General features: G+C 42.1%; 1 protein-coding gene across 1 annotated transcript in view; it reads left to right on the plus strand.

The window, feature by feature from the left end:
- Rcl1 (RNA terminal phosphate cyclase-like 1) overlaps positions 1 to 15,295 on the plus strand; it is a 63,745-nt gene that overhangs the window by 464 nt on the left and 47,986 nt on the right. The window lies entirely within an intron of this gene.

Consider the following 15,295-nt stretch of genomic DNA (forward strand, 5'->3'; position numbering starts at 1 on the left):
CCCGGCGCGGAGCGTGGCGGAGGCGGGGTCGGCCGAGGGGCGCGCTCAGCCGTGCGCTGCGCTCGGCGTCTGCCGGCGCTGGTAGTAAACAGCTGCACGTTTTCCAGCCCTACGTGTTGCAGCGAATCCCAGGCATCGCCCTCTCGCTGCCCTGTAGCACTGCTGCTTATGCCGTGAGGTTCCGTAAGGAGAAAACAGTTTGTGGGAGCGAAACGTGGTCAGTGAGCCGATGGAGAGATATTTGGAGAGAAAAGTACTCTGGTCGGCTCCCCGCCTGTCCCAAAGCAGGTCTCAGAAGCCACTGCCCCCCTTGGACACTCGCTGTTCCTGTCGCCATTATTTCTCGGCCTCTCTCACACCTCTCTTTGGGTGTGGATTAAAGAATTTTAAAAATTCTGTTCGTTTTCAGCCATGACTGATATGTGCAGTGTAGGAGCTTTGATACAGATTTTTACCGGGCATAGGCAGTTTGTCTTGAGTTCAGGAAAGGTTTGGTGACGAGAGACCAAGTGTAGGCTTCCAAGCACACTTTATGCTCCGCAGAGATGGCTAGGTTAAAAATAGGCTCACTGTAAACCAACGTCTCATGAACTGGCTCCAGATTTTCAACTGGTCCCTTGAATAAGGTGTTGGAAAGCTTTTGCATGATTACCCCAAATTGGGAGAACCAACCTGTTAAAAAAAAAAAAGAGGATAAACGTGCCTATAAATTGAAGGCGAGAAATTGTGGCTGGTCCTGGAAGCTTCCTGGGTCATGCTGACATGTTTAATTTTGCGCTGGCGTCTGTGTTAGGTGGCTAGCCCATTTCATCAACTGAATGCATTGTTTGGACGGTTACGAATTTCTGTCTCTTGAATGGTAATTGATTGTATTTGAGGTGTGTGGGGGGCGGGTAGAGAGAGATGTCATTGATGGAGGTAGAAGGTTAGGAAGGAAAAAACCAGATGTCGTGTACAGCGATGCCAAACTGGTGACAGTAGGTAAATGGTTCTGCCTCCTTCTACTGCTTGAAAATGCCTAGGAGGTTAAGGAGCGATCACTGAATGGTTTATGCCGGGGCTCTTCCCTTCAGCATCTGTTCCCTTTAAGTCTGGCCCTTGGGAAAAGTGACCGCTTGACTGTTCCGCTCTGTAACTTTCTGAACTCCGTATTAGCCTGGAGACTTCGTCTGTTGCTGGACATGATAAAAGTGCTTCTGCTTTCTGTGTACACTACGTGTAGTCTTTCTTTTTTCCCCCTTCAGAGGGATGGAAATAGTTTAGCCTGGAGATCTTGGCTTTCTAACAGAAATACAGTGTCTATAGATACGGTTCAGAGTTTATCTCTTGATAGGTAGTCTCCAATCTAATATTTAGTGTTCTAAAGTATACTGTCTTTTTCTGCTTCCACTATTTGTGGAACATCTTTTCATTGCCGTGCAGGAGGGGCTGGGGGTTTAGCTCAGCGGCACAGCGCCTGCCTGACAAGCTCGACATCGTGAGTTCGATTCCCGGTACCGGAAAAAAAAAACAAAAACAAAAAGCCATTGCCATGCAGGAGTCTCACTTTTTCCAAGAATAAGACTTGGCTGCTTGGCATTTTCTTGAAAGGGTGCCAAGGATACTGGTTGGCAAATATGTTGGTATTTTATGGGGAGCGCCACGTGAAATATTGTTTGTCTTGCTTCGTTAATATATAGGGGCAAGGGGGTCTACAGTTTAGACCTCCTTGTGCTGGCTTTAGTGCCTCAGAAACCTTACAGATGGATGTTTGCTTAATTTCTTATAGAGGTAACTGAGATACACATATGTACATATGTAGAGTTACACACACTATGTGTACATGAGCATTTAAGTGCATACACATAGAAACAAGCACAGAAATACCCAAATACATGTAGCCTCTGTTGCATGATCCATGGTCATAGACAGGCACATCCTTGGTAGTTTGAAGTTATAGCTACTAGGCTACCGTCTATGTCTTTCTGCCTCTTCCTCACTCAGATTGTGAGAATTAGAAAAAACTCTGTGAGTATAGCTAGTGAACTTGACATCGAATGCAAAAACCACATCTCCTTGTTGGCTTAAACATCTGCCCTGGAGTGGGCTTTGGAGGATGAGGCTGAGACTGTAGGCCTTCTGTCTCCGGCCATTTATTCAGAAAAAGTGTACTGAGCCTCATTATGTTCGAGACTTTTAGGGGAGTGTAACTGTGAGAACCTGCTTGCTCCTCCTCTCAAGGAGCTTCGCATCTGAACAGGAAGAGCTTGAGTGAAGTGGCTTCAGTGACTGGAAGTTGGAAGAGCTGGGTGTGACAAGGGGCTCAGGAGAGTTCAGAGCAGACACTCCCCTGGATTATTCTTGGTGAAATAAATAGGTGTTTTGTTTTGTTTTTGAGACTGGATCTCATTATGTAGTTCAGGCTGGTCTGGTCTTAAACTCACTATGTAGCTAAGGCTGGTCTTGAACTTGCTGTGATCCAGGGATCCTCCTGCCTCAGCCTCCCAGGTACTGGGATTAGAGTGCTGAGATTACTGGCATGTGCCACCATATCCAGTTGGAGACATTTTTTGTCACAACTAGGGAGCAGTGTTGCTGCTGGCATATAGTGAATGGAGCCCTAAGGATGCTGCTAGATGTCCCACAATGCATAGGTCAACCCCCACAAGAAAGAATTTTCTGTCCAAAATGTCATTAGTGCTAATGTTGAAGAACTGGCCTGCTGGATAAATAAGGTGTTTCTTTTCCCTATCCCTAATAATTAGTAATGGCAGTGTGTGGTACCAGGAAACAGTTCAAAGATTTGGAAGTGGGTGAGACACAAGTCAAGCTCTGTGACTTTAGGCAAATCAAAACTTCCCCTTTCCTGTGCAGAGGGGTTGTAAATGATGAAAAGAATTTGAAACCCAAAGAAAGATAATTCTAGAATGGTTTTAGTAATTATCCAGCCACATGTGTAATTTATACTTCATTTTTTTGAGAAGCATAACTAATTATGTTGTCTCAATGTACTATTTCTGCTGTTGTTTTCTTGCCATTTTGCTGAAAATAGGCAAATCAAAGTATAGTTAAGTAAGATAGCTTGTAAAGTTGAACATCCGCTGAGTGACAGCTGGAAGGAGAGTGCAGCCAGCCCCAGCCCAGAGGGCCTGTTTCCCTCTAACTGCTTATAGACTAGGGTGCGCCTCATCAGTATTCTAAAGCATCTGTTCCAAATACCTTTGTCTCTGGATTGCACGATGGCTGTGACTTGCAGAGTTCTGGTTGGCTTAAGAAATTCTGTGTAATAATGCAAGTCTAAATAGAAAAGAATTCCATGAGAAAGATAATTGTTTAAAGTGGGACTAACAGAAATGATGGACTTGGGCAAGAGCAATAGTTTAGGAGTTAGGAGACAGGATGACTTCTGCCCAGCAGTTCACATGACTAACCCTTCAACTCTTGTGTGAAATTCGAAGAGTTGTTTGGTCCCATGGGAGGGTTACATGTGGCTTATGTAGATGAGATTTTGAAAAGGGAGTTTTAATCAAAAGAATCCCTTGAAATGTTCTGCAGAAACATGCTATATAGAGGGTCTTTGAAAAGTAAAACATCTTTTGCTTAACTAATACATTGTTTGGGGAATAAATCTGACTGTTCATAAATTGAATTTTCTAAAAGGGGAAGGTCCCTATATTAAAGAAAAAGTTTGGCATGGTGGGGAGCTTGGAATGATTGACAGACAACTGCGTTTGAAGGGAACTAGATGACTGCAATAATGATAATTGTATATTGAATATTTGTTGTCCTGTTGATGAGGAACCTACCACCTTGTGTTTCTGTTGCTAAAAGTGTACTCGAGTGATTGATTGATTGAGACAGGATTTTGCTGGGCAGTTCAGGCTGGCCTTGAATTCACTTTGTAGCCCAGGCTGGCCTAAAACTTGCAGCAGTCCTCCTGTCTCAGTCTCCTGAGTGCTGGGATTACAGATGTTCTGGGGTGTTTTTTTGAGACATGGTCTCACTGTGTTCAGGCTGTCCTTGAACTCACTGTGGAGCCCAGGCTCCCCTTGAACTTGCAGTGATTTTGCTGCCTCAGCCTCCCCATTGCTGGGATTATACGCATGTGCCACTACACCTGGGTTCAAGTGATTTTTTTGCGGGGGAGGGCTGCCCATAGTAAAACTTTTATTTTAAAAGACAAACACCAAGAATCTGAGTGACCTATTTTCATACCTGCTGTTACTTGGAAGCTGAAAAATGCTATTTCCAGAATTAACTATGCATCATCTTTGTTAAAAGACTAAGCTTTTTATTTTGGGATAATTGTAGATTCACATACAGTTGTAATAACAGAGAGAGACCTTGTCTATATTGATCCAGTTTTCCCCATTGGGTACACCTGGAAAAACCATAGTACCTACATATCACAAAAAGGATATTGTCCCTGATCTGGTAAAGATAAAGACCATTTTGACCACTACAAGGATTCGTCATACTGCCTTTTTATAGCCACACCCCCTGACCTTTTTGCTTAGTGGTTGATAGCCACTAATCTGTTTTTCATTTCTAGAGTTTTGTCATTTGAAATTGTTACATGTGTAGAATTGTATAACATACAACCTTTTGGGGTTGAATTTTTTTTTTTTTTTTTTACTCAGCAAGATTTTCTGAAGTTTTATCCAAGTTGTTTTTAATCAACTTTTTCCTTTTTATTACTGAGCAGTAAATCATAGTATGAAAGTATGAACCATTCACTTGTTGAAGTGAATGGTTTACTTCAACCAGAAATCACCTGGGTGATTTCTGATTTTTGGCTATATGAGTAAGGCTGCTATTCCAGTTAATCTTTTTTTAAGTTTTAAAATTTTTCTTAGTACATGTTTGCAGTACATAATGGTGATGTTCATTGTGGGGAGCAAGTGGATGTATGTAACACACCTTTTTTTAAAAATTTCTCTCCCTCTCTTTCCCTTCATCTTTTGGTCCCTTTCTTGTTTACAGAAGATCTATCTCTGTTTCCTAGCTCAAGGGGCATTATGGTGGGTGAAATACACTCCACATATTTTTCTAATGGAAGTACATATTTTAGCATAACAGTAGCCAGCTGTGTGTCTCAGTAGCTGTGCTGGGGGAATACAGGAAGCAATCTTTGTGTTCACCCACTTGGTACAACAAGCAGCAAGGGGTGTGCATTTGTGTCAACATGTAAACAGGTAAATTTTACCCACATTGTGTGCTGTTGTTTTGGTCCAGGTTTTCAAGGGAACAGATTTAATACAGGACATATAATTTATAGGATTATTTTATAATATTCACCACAAGGTCAAATGCAGAAGAGTGCAGGTGATCTGTCTACTCACTAGAGACCCAAAGAATCCAGCTGAGGGCCTGGATCCCACAGCAATGTCCTGCATGAGTCCAACTGCAGACCTAGAGCCCATGGCCGTGTTCTCCATGAGTCCAGCTGGAGGCCTAGAGCCCATGAGAAAGTCTTATGCAAGTCTGTATCAAGGATCTGCGCTGGGAAGGCCAGTGGTGGAAGCTAGAAAGTCTGTGCCAGTGGGATGAAGGATCTGTGCCACCAGGTTGAAGAGTGCACTAGAAGCCAGGAGATATCCATGCTGAATGTGAACACGAACTCCTCCAAAGAACAGAAGCTAGTCCATCCTTCCTCATTTTCCCTTTGTACCATTCAGATGACATGCCTCCCCAAGGTGGGTCCTCTACACCCTAGGGTATAGAATTCTGAGCTGACTTAGTTAAGCTTCTAAACTTCCCAAGTTGACAAAATCAGTCAACCATTGCAATCCACCACTTGTCAACTTTGCAGCCAGACACATTTCTTTAAAATAGTCTTCAGATACAAAAACACTTACAATTACACCTAACATGTTATAACTATCCTGAGTACAAATGGAAACACACTAATTCCCTTGCCAGAATAGAAGGTAAGCTTTTTTTGGGTGATGCTTACTCTTACCATTTCATAACTTCAACATTATAACACAGGTTTAACAATCCTTAAGAACCAGTATTAAGTCTATCCACATTGTATTACATTAGAAATATATTAGGAGAAATAGTACAATTACAGTCTTCTTTTCTAAAGCTGATCATGGGGTTGTAGTTGGTATTTAGAAGTAGCTTCTTCCACTACCCATTCTGTATTTCCTTGGCCTTCAGCAAGCACCTCAGCAAGTTTTGGTTCACTCTCTAGTGGAGTGACCCACACGTTCATTCCTGAAGGCTCTGGGCCATTTTTCATTCTGCTTGGATAAGGTTTTTGTAGTTTCCCATTAACTTTAGTAACAGGGCATAGTAAGTCTCAGAGGTGCTAAGGGATCTCCTGCACTCCACGTATATTCTTCCTTTCTTCCATTGTGGAGTAGTAGTCCAATTTCCCCTTGATAGTCTGGGTCAGTCACCCCTGACAACACTGTGTGACTCCCCTTTCAGCTTGTTTCCTCAGAGGCAAGTGGAGACCAAAATGACCAGAGGGAAGTCTTAGCTTCCAGGTCAATAGTATCATTATTGTGCTTCCTGGTATAAGCCTTCCCTCTCTTGAACTAAGACTTCTAAGCCAGCAGAGCATAAGGTTGCAGGAACAGGAAGCAAAAATTTTGCTAGTGGTTCACTGGGGGTAATAGTGAATAGTGCCATTCCCACTTGCATCCCTTGATTCTTGGACCTGTAAATCCTGGCTATGGGAGACACCGTACCATATAGTGGTTGCTGATTCAAAGTATATGCAGCCTTTTGCAGTACCTTACCCCAGCCCTGCAAGCTATTGCTACCTAGTTGGTGTTGTAACTATGTCTTCAAAAGACCATTCCATCTTTCTGTCAATCCAGCTGCTTCTAGATGGTGAGGAATATAGTAAGACCAGTAAATTCCAAGAGTATAAGCCCATTACCTCACTTATTTGGCTGTAAAATGTGTTCCTTGGTCAGATACAATGCTATATGGAATTCTATGATGGTGGATAAGGCATTCTGTGACCCCATGATAGTTTTGGCAGAAGCATTATTTGCAGGGAAGGCAAATCCATATTCAGAGTATGTGTCTGTGCAGACCCTTCCATGATTGAGGTGGTGCAATAGAATCAACCTGCTACCAGCTCACAGGTTGATCACCTTGGGGAATGGTGCCATATGGGGGACTCAGTGTTGGCCTCTGCTACCAGCATATTGGGCATTCAGCAGTGGCTGTAGCCAAATCGGCCTTGGTGAGTGAGTGTTCATGTTGCTGAGCCCATGCATAACCACCATCCCTGCTACCCTGGCCACTCTGTTCGTGGACCCATTGGGCATTGACACGGGTGCCTGAAGAAGGAGGTTGGCCACTATCCACAGAATAGGCCATCTTATCCACTTGATTATTAAATTCCTCTTCTGCTGATGTCACCTTTTATTGAACGTTCACATGACAAACAGTTTTACATCTTTTGTCCATATGGAGAGGTCTGCCCACATACCTCTTCCCAAAATACCTCTGTCACCAGTTTTCCAGTTATGTACCTTCCAAGTTCCTGACCATCCAACCAGACCATTGGCTACAGCCAGTGAGTGAGTATACAGTCACATATCCGGCCATTTCTCCTTCCAGGCAAATGTATTACCAAGTACACTGCCCAAAGTTCTGCCCACTGTGATGATTTCCCTTCACCACTGACCTTCAGGGACATCCCAGAAAGGGGCTGTAGTGCTGCAGCTGTCCACTTGCTGGTGGTGCCTACATGGCGTGCAGAGCCATCCATAAACCAGGCCTTGGCCTTCTGTTCCTTTGACAGCTGATCATATGGTACACCCCAGAAGGCCACAGGTGCATGCTGGGAAACAGAAGGCAGTGTAGCAGGCATTGGAGCTGTAGGTATTTGGGCAACTTCCTCAAGTAATTTACTTGTACCCTCTGGACCTGCCCTGGGTCTATTATGAATATACCATTTCCATTTAATGATAGACTGTTGTTGTGCATGTCCAACGTTATGACTTGGTGGATCAGATAATACTCAGGTCATAATAGGCTACTCAGGTCACATGGTGACCTAGTGTCCCACGATCAAGTTTTCTACTAGGGCCCAGTAGCAGACCGAGAGCTGTTTTTTAAAGGGAGAGTAGTTGTCTGTGGATGGTGGCAGACCCTTGGTCCCAAATCCTGAACGCCTCCACTGCAGTTCACCTATGGGGGCCTGGCAGACTCCAAACAGCATCTCTACCTGCAACCAATACTTCTAGTACCATTGGATCTGCTGGATTATATGGCCCTGGTGAGAGAGCAGCCTGGACCTGCTGCAGAGGCTTTTCTTGTTCTTAGCTCCACTCAAAACTAGCAGCTTTCCAAGTCATTCAGTAAATGGGCTGGAATAAGACACTAAGTGAGGACTGGGTTGCCTCCGAAATTCCAATGGGCCTACTAGGCATTGTGCCTGTTTGGTTGTAGGGAAAGCCAGATGCAACAACTTTTTACCTTACAAGGAATATTACTACATGCCCCACACCACTGGACTCCTTGAAATTTCACTGAGGTGAAAGGACCTTGAATTTTTGTTAGATTTATTTTCCTTCCTCTGCCTCTCAAATGCTTTACTAACAAATCCAGAGTGGTTGCTACCTTCTACTCACTAGGGGCAATTAGCATAACATCAACAGTGTAATGGACCAGTGTGATATCTTGTGGGAGAGAGAGATGATCAAGATCCCTGTGAATTAAATTATAACACAGGGCTGGAGAGTTACTGTAACCCTGAGGTAAGACAGGAAAGGTATATTGCTGGCCTTGCTAGCTGAAAACAAATTGTTACTTACGGTCCTTACGGATAGGTGTGGAGAAAAGACATTTGCCAAAACAGTAGCTGCATACCAAGTGTCAGGAGACGTATTAATCTGCCCTAGCAAAGACACCACATCTGGTACCACAGCTACAATTAGAGTCTTCACTTTATTCAATTTACAGTAATCTAGTGTGTTCTGCACAGGCCAGATAGGAGAATGAAGTGGACATGTGGTAGGGACCACCACCCTTGCATCCCTCAAGTCCTTCATAGTGGAAGTAATCTCTGCAATTCCTCCAGGCATGCTATAGTGCTTTTGGTTTACTGTTTTACCAGGCAGTGGTAACTCTAATGGCTTCCACTGAGCATTTCCATCCATAATAGCCCTCACAGTAGAGGTCAGGGAACCAATGTGAGTATTCTGCCAAGTACTAAGTACATCTACCCCAACTATAAATTCCAGGACAAGGAAAATGACTACAGGATGGGTTCCAGGACTTACTGGACCCTCTATGAGTTGGACCTTTGCTAAAACACCATTGATCACCAGACTTCCATAGGCCCTTACCCTTACTAGAGGGTTACAATGATGTTTTGGATCCCCTGGAATCAGTGTTAGTTCAGGGCCAGTGTCTAGGTATCCCCAAAATGTCTGATCATTCCCCATTCCCAAGTGTGCAGTCACTCGGGCAAAGGGCCTTAGGTCCCTTTGGGGAAGGATGGGAGAAAGTTTGACTGTATTACTTTTTGGCACATCAGAATCCTTCCCCAAGGGGACCTGACCTCCCCTTCACTTGAGGGGCTCTGGGTCTGTAAACTGGCTCAAACCGGTAACTGGTTGAGGGGCAGTGATTCCCTGTTACCATGATTTGAACTAGGTTTCTATTCATTTGCCCTTAAATTTTTTCAATTATGTAAATCTAGTAAAAATTTTATAGGCTTCTTATCTATTTCACCTTTGGGAATACTGTGGCTAATCAGCCAACACCATAGGTCTACACATGTCAGATTATTTTGGTCAGTGTTCTGCTTCTGCTGTCCATTACAGTAAGCACGTGGACCCTGCCTTTGGTGATTAAGTGCTGCAGTTTGACCTCTGCCAGTCCTGGATCCAATCAAGCCCATTGCCCTTACATTTGACAGTTTAGTCCCCACGGTAAGATCTGGCGTACAGAGAAGAGCAATGACAGGGATTTTCGGGGATGCTGGTGCTCCACTCATGAGTCTGTTTCTCAAGGTGTTAGTGAAGGTTACATTTTCTGGATCATCCCAATGTGGAAGATTAGGTTTAACCTGACCGATCCACTGCAGCATTCCCATTTCCCTAAACCTCTGAATCCCCTCACCACGGAATATCAAGCATCTCTATCTCATTCACAATGGGCCATCTTTTTGAGTGCCTTATTCTTTTTTTTTTTTTTTGTCTTTTTGAGACAGGGTCTCGCTATGCAGTTCAGGCTGGCCTTGCACTCACTTTGTAGCACAGGCTGGTCTCGAACTCGCAACAGACCTGCCTCCGCCTCCCTACTGCTGGGATTACAGGCATGCACCACCATGCCTGGGTGGGCCATCTTTGTGATCCATACTTCTTCAACAGCCAAATAAACTATTAACACCTTCGTGAGCTGCAACACTAAATTCAGAACCCCTGCTTAATGGGCCAGTAGCAACAAACAGCCTGATCCAGGTGTGTGCCACCATTATCCCACACTTGCTCATTAGGCTTCTGCTTATAGGAGTTAGAAAACTCAAGTGGTTCTTTGGGAGAATAGCAGATCTCTTCATGGGCCACACTGTGTTACCTCACCCGTAGGAGCCTGGATATAGACCTAGAAGCAAAAATGGGTGGTGAGGGTAGGTACTGAGGAGCATCAGCGTTATCCTACTTGGTCAACACAGGATTAGTTTCTCCAGGTATTCTAGAAGAGGCCAACCCCTCAGGGTGCGGAGGTGGGGATGCTTCTGCCAGTGTGGATGAAGAACTCTTCCTCTGGCAAAATAATCTCATTAACATCTAAAAACTGTACATCCTCAGCTTCCTTAGGTTCCTCCCACAGGTCTCCATCCCAGTTCCCAGTTTATAGGGTCCCATTCTTTTCCCATCAGTGCCCTTACTTTTGCTCCAGATACCCTTTGAGGCTGAGCATTAAATTTAAATTATTGTTCAGCCAGTTGAATTATGAGGGATGTGTTTGGGTTTTTGCAGTCTCAGCCTTGCAGCTAAAAGAGAGGAGATTTTCCTTCAGGACACATTTAGAAACTTAAATTTGTTATCTGTGTCTGAAGCTGGGAATTTGAATTTTTTTTGTTCCTGTTTTCTTTTATTAGTTTGTTCTCACAGCCAGAACACTTTAGACTTCCTGTGGATGCTTTGACCTCATTGTTTCCCTTCACTAGTTTGTCCAGGGAGGCTAAGACCAACCAAGCAGTATCATTATGTTTCCCACTCTGCAAAGGCATTCAACATTTTATGTGTGATGTCGCTGAATTCCCAATGTCTCATAAGTGATGAATTAGGATAGTCGAATGGATCTATATAACATATTAGTTTAATCAGTTCATTCCATGGATTACCAGTGTTCCCCACAGAATTTGAAGGAAAACCATGATGTCTTTAGGTCCCATCAGATTAGATAGCTGACTCTAGGAACCCCTAAGGCCATTAAAAAATTTCATTATTATAATTCTATTTCTCTAGAGCCACTCTACTTCTGGTACTAAAATCTTTATTAGTCAGTGTTTTACCGGAGACATAGATATAACACAAGATCTACAAATGTAGAAGACATTACGATAGTCAACCACAGAGTTGGATCAGGAGACATTACGATAGTCAACCACAGAGTTGGATTGTGCAGAGGCTTTCTGCACACTGGAGACTGAAGATTGCAGTCCAGAGTCTGGAGTTCATGCAGTGTCTTGTGCAGGTCCATATCAGGAGGCCAGTGGGTCTACGATGGAAGGCTGAAGAGTCAGTGACAAAGAGCTGAAGAGTATGCCAGAAGGCTAAAGGATCTGGGGCACAAGCTGACGAGTCTGAGGTAGAAGCCAGGAGATGATGTCCAAGCCAAAGGCAAAGACTAGAGCTCCTCAAAGAGCAGAAGCCAATCCATCCTCCCTCCTTTCTCCTTTATACCATCCAGACAACAAGCCGCCCAAGGGCAGGGCCTTGAAGTTTCTAAATTTCTTAAGTTGACACAGTCAACCAACCGTAGCTATTATATCTTTGTGTATAATTTTTTTTATTGCATGTTTTCTTTTCATTTTTTGTAGAATTAACCCAGTTCAGTACAGTGTCACATGAAAATTGCTTTTAGAACTTTGGGAGGCAGTGGGAAGTGAGTCATCAGGTGATTCAGCTACTAATGAAAACTTGGACCATGAAAGCCAAAAAAGTTAGCAAATCTTTCAAAATACAAAAAAAAAAAAAAAAAACAAACCTAAAGTACTTAAGGTCCAAAGCATTTGAATAAGCAATAGTGAACTTGTATGTTTTTATTCTACAAGTACTTTTTGGGGACTGAGAATCAGACTCATGACCTCCTGCTTGCCAGGCAGGCACTGTGCCACCCAGCTATATCCCTGGCCTTCTACAAGTATTATAATTTACATTTAAGTTAATACTTGTACAAGATTTAAGGCTTATTAAGTTGAAGTTATTTTTTTCTATTTATCTCCAAATACTCCAGCACCATTTGTTGAAACACCAACCAGTCTTTCTTCCACTAAGTTGCTTTTGCACCTGTGTAAAAAATTGATTGGGCATATTTGTATGGGTTTTTTTTCCTGGGTTCTCCATTCTGTCTGTTGGTTTTTAGTATCACACAATCTTCTTGGTTACTGTAAGTTTTGATATCAGACTGACTGTTCCAATTTAACTTTTATTTTTCAAAATCATGTTACTTATTCCAGTTCACGTATATATTGCCTTTTCATGATACATTTTAGAATAATCTTGTCTAATCTGAAAAACAGCCCTGCTGGGATTTTGACAAGACCTATATTAAACCTAAATGTCAATTTGCAGAGAATTGATACTTTTATTATATTGAGTCTTATAGTCTCTGAACATAATGTTTCTCCATTTATTTAGGTATTTTAAAATTTCTTTCGTCACTCTTTTGTAGTTTTCAGCATGTAAGTCCTGTACATGTTATGTGAGGTTTATAACTAAATATTTTAAGTAATTAAAATAAGTATTTTAAATTTTGATCTCCATATGTTGTCACTGTGGAAAGTTACTGGCTAAGTCACTCTCCTGTTGCTGAGACAAAATAACCTGACAAAATACCGTAACTAGTAAAGGAGGAGAGGTTTATCTGGCTCACAATTTTTAGAGGACTCAGTCCATGCCTCCAAGGCAGAAACAGGCGGTGATAGGGTCCGGCAGAGGGAAGCCAGGAAGCACCAAGAGGAGGAGCTGGGGAGGGAGATACACCCTTCCAGGTCACTGCCCTAGTGATCCACCTCCCCCAACCAGGCCCTGCCTCCCAGCAGCACACTTAGCCATCCACCGATGATGATTCTGTTCCCATGATGTAATCACTTTCACATGAGCCTTTTGGGGACTTTCTAACATTCTAGATCTAAGCCATAACAGTTCGAATTTTTATTTCTTCTTTGTGTATTTATATTGTAACCTGAAATTTTGCTTTTTATTTTTTTGCAGGAGGGTTTTTGTTTGTTTTCATAGATTATTTGGGATGATTGTGTCATCTGCAGATAGGAATAATTTATTTCTCTAATTTGTATGCCTTTTATTTATTTATTTTTTTCTGCCTTAATGCATTAGCTAGAACTTTAAACATTATGACCAGTGGTGAAAGCCAAACATTGTTACTTTGCTTCTCATTGTAGGAGAGAAAAGTATTTAGCATTTCACTGTCATATGTTACCTATATATCTTTTGTGGATTTTTTTTTTTTTTTTTTTTTTTTTTTTTTTTTTTTTTGTACTGGGAATTGAACTCAGGGCCTTGTGTTTGCCAGGCAGGTGCTGTGCCCCTGAGCTACATCCCTGGCCCTCTTTAGAGTTTTTGACATGAATAGATGTTGGATTTTGTGAAAGGCTTTTTCTGTGTCTATTGAAATGATCATGTGACTTTTGTACTTCTGTTTATGTGTTATTTGTTGATTTGAATATAGTGAACCATCCTTGCATCCCTAGGATAAACCCTACTCCGTCTTGGCATAAGATGGTTTTGATAATTTGTTACATTCTATTGGCCAATAATTAACTTTCTTTCTTCCTTTCCTTTTCTCTCTCTTTCTTTCTTTCTCTCTCTCTCTTTCTCTCTTTCTTTCTTTCTTTCTTTCTTTCTTTCTTTCTTTCTTTCTTTCTTCCCCCCCTCTCTCTTTCTTTCTTTCTTTCTTTCTTTCTTTCTTTCTTTCTTTCTTTCTTTCTTCTCCTCCCCTTTTTTTATGAGACAGGTTTTCACTATGCCTTTCAGGCTGACCTTGAACTCATTTCATAGTCCAAGGTGGCCTCAAACTCACAGCAGTCCTCCTGTCTCAGCCTCCTGAGTGCTGGGATTACAAGTGTGTGACACCACACCTGGCGCCAGTAAGTTCTTGAGGATTTTTGCACCTGTGTTCACTAGAAAGATTGGCTTGTATTTCTCTTTTTGGTTTGTTCTTTGTCTGATTTTGAAAGCAGGGTAATGCTTCATTCTAGGTTTGACTTTGGGAGTATTCCTTGCCTTTCAATTTCAGTAAAGAGTTTGAGGTGTATTGGTGTTAGATCTACCCTAAAGTTCTTGTAGAATTTGCCAGTGAAACCATTAGGTCCTGGTCTTTTCTTAGTTGGTAGGATTTTTTACATTGTTTTGTTTTTGTTTTACTGTTTCAGTTTCATTGCCTGTTACTTAATTATTTAGGATTTTTAAGTCTTTTTGTCTCTCTTTTTTTTTGAGAAAGTGTCTTGCTAGAAAGTGCCGGCTGGCCTTGAACTCAGAGTATTCCTCCTGTTTCCAGCTCTTGAGTGCTGGGATTATAGGTATGCACTGCCGTACCTGGCTTTTTCTTGGTTTGGTTTTTGTATTCATATATATCTAGGGATATCTTCCTTTCTTCTAAGTTCTCCAATTTTTTTGGCATATGTGTTTGTGAAGTAATTGCTAATAATTTTTTGGTCATGAATATTCGTAGGTGTTCTTTATCATGCAAGTATCTTCTCTATCAATTTTAAAAGATAGTTTTTTGAGGTACATCAATCTTGGTTGAATGTTATTTTCTTTTAGGGCTTGAAATACTTCACTCCATGCTCTCCTTGACTTAAGGGTTGAGTGTTGAGAAGTCAGCTGTGATTCTCATGGGGTTTCCCTTATGGGTCATTTGTTTCTTTTCTCAAACAGTTTTTAATATTCTGTTCTTGTGTCAGATTTGTAGAATCTTGACTATTATATGCCTTACAACAGATTTGTTTTTAATATGGCCAATTGGAGTTCTATATGCCTCACTTGTATGTCAAATTCTATTTCCCTGCCTGGGAAGTTTTCTTATGTTACTCTTCTTTGCATCATCTAGTAGCTGCTGGGTTGATTTCTCCTGGTCCCTTGCTAGTTTT

Source organism: Chinchilla lanigera, unplaced genomic scaffold (genome assembly GCF_000276665.1).
Source record: "Chinchilla lanigera isolate Chin_1 unplaced genomic scaffold, ChiLan1.0 scaffold00033, whole genome shotgun sequence".
Classification (NCBI taxonomy): Eukaryota; Metazoa; Chordata; class Mammalia; order Rodentia; family Chinchillidae; genus Chinchilla; species Chinchilla lanigera.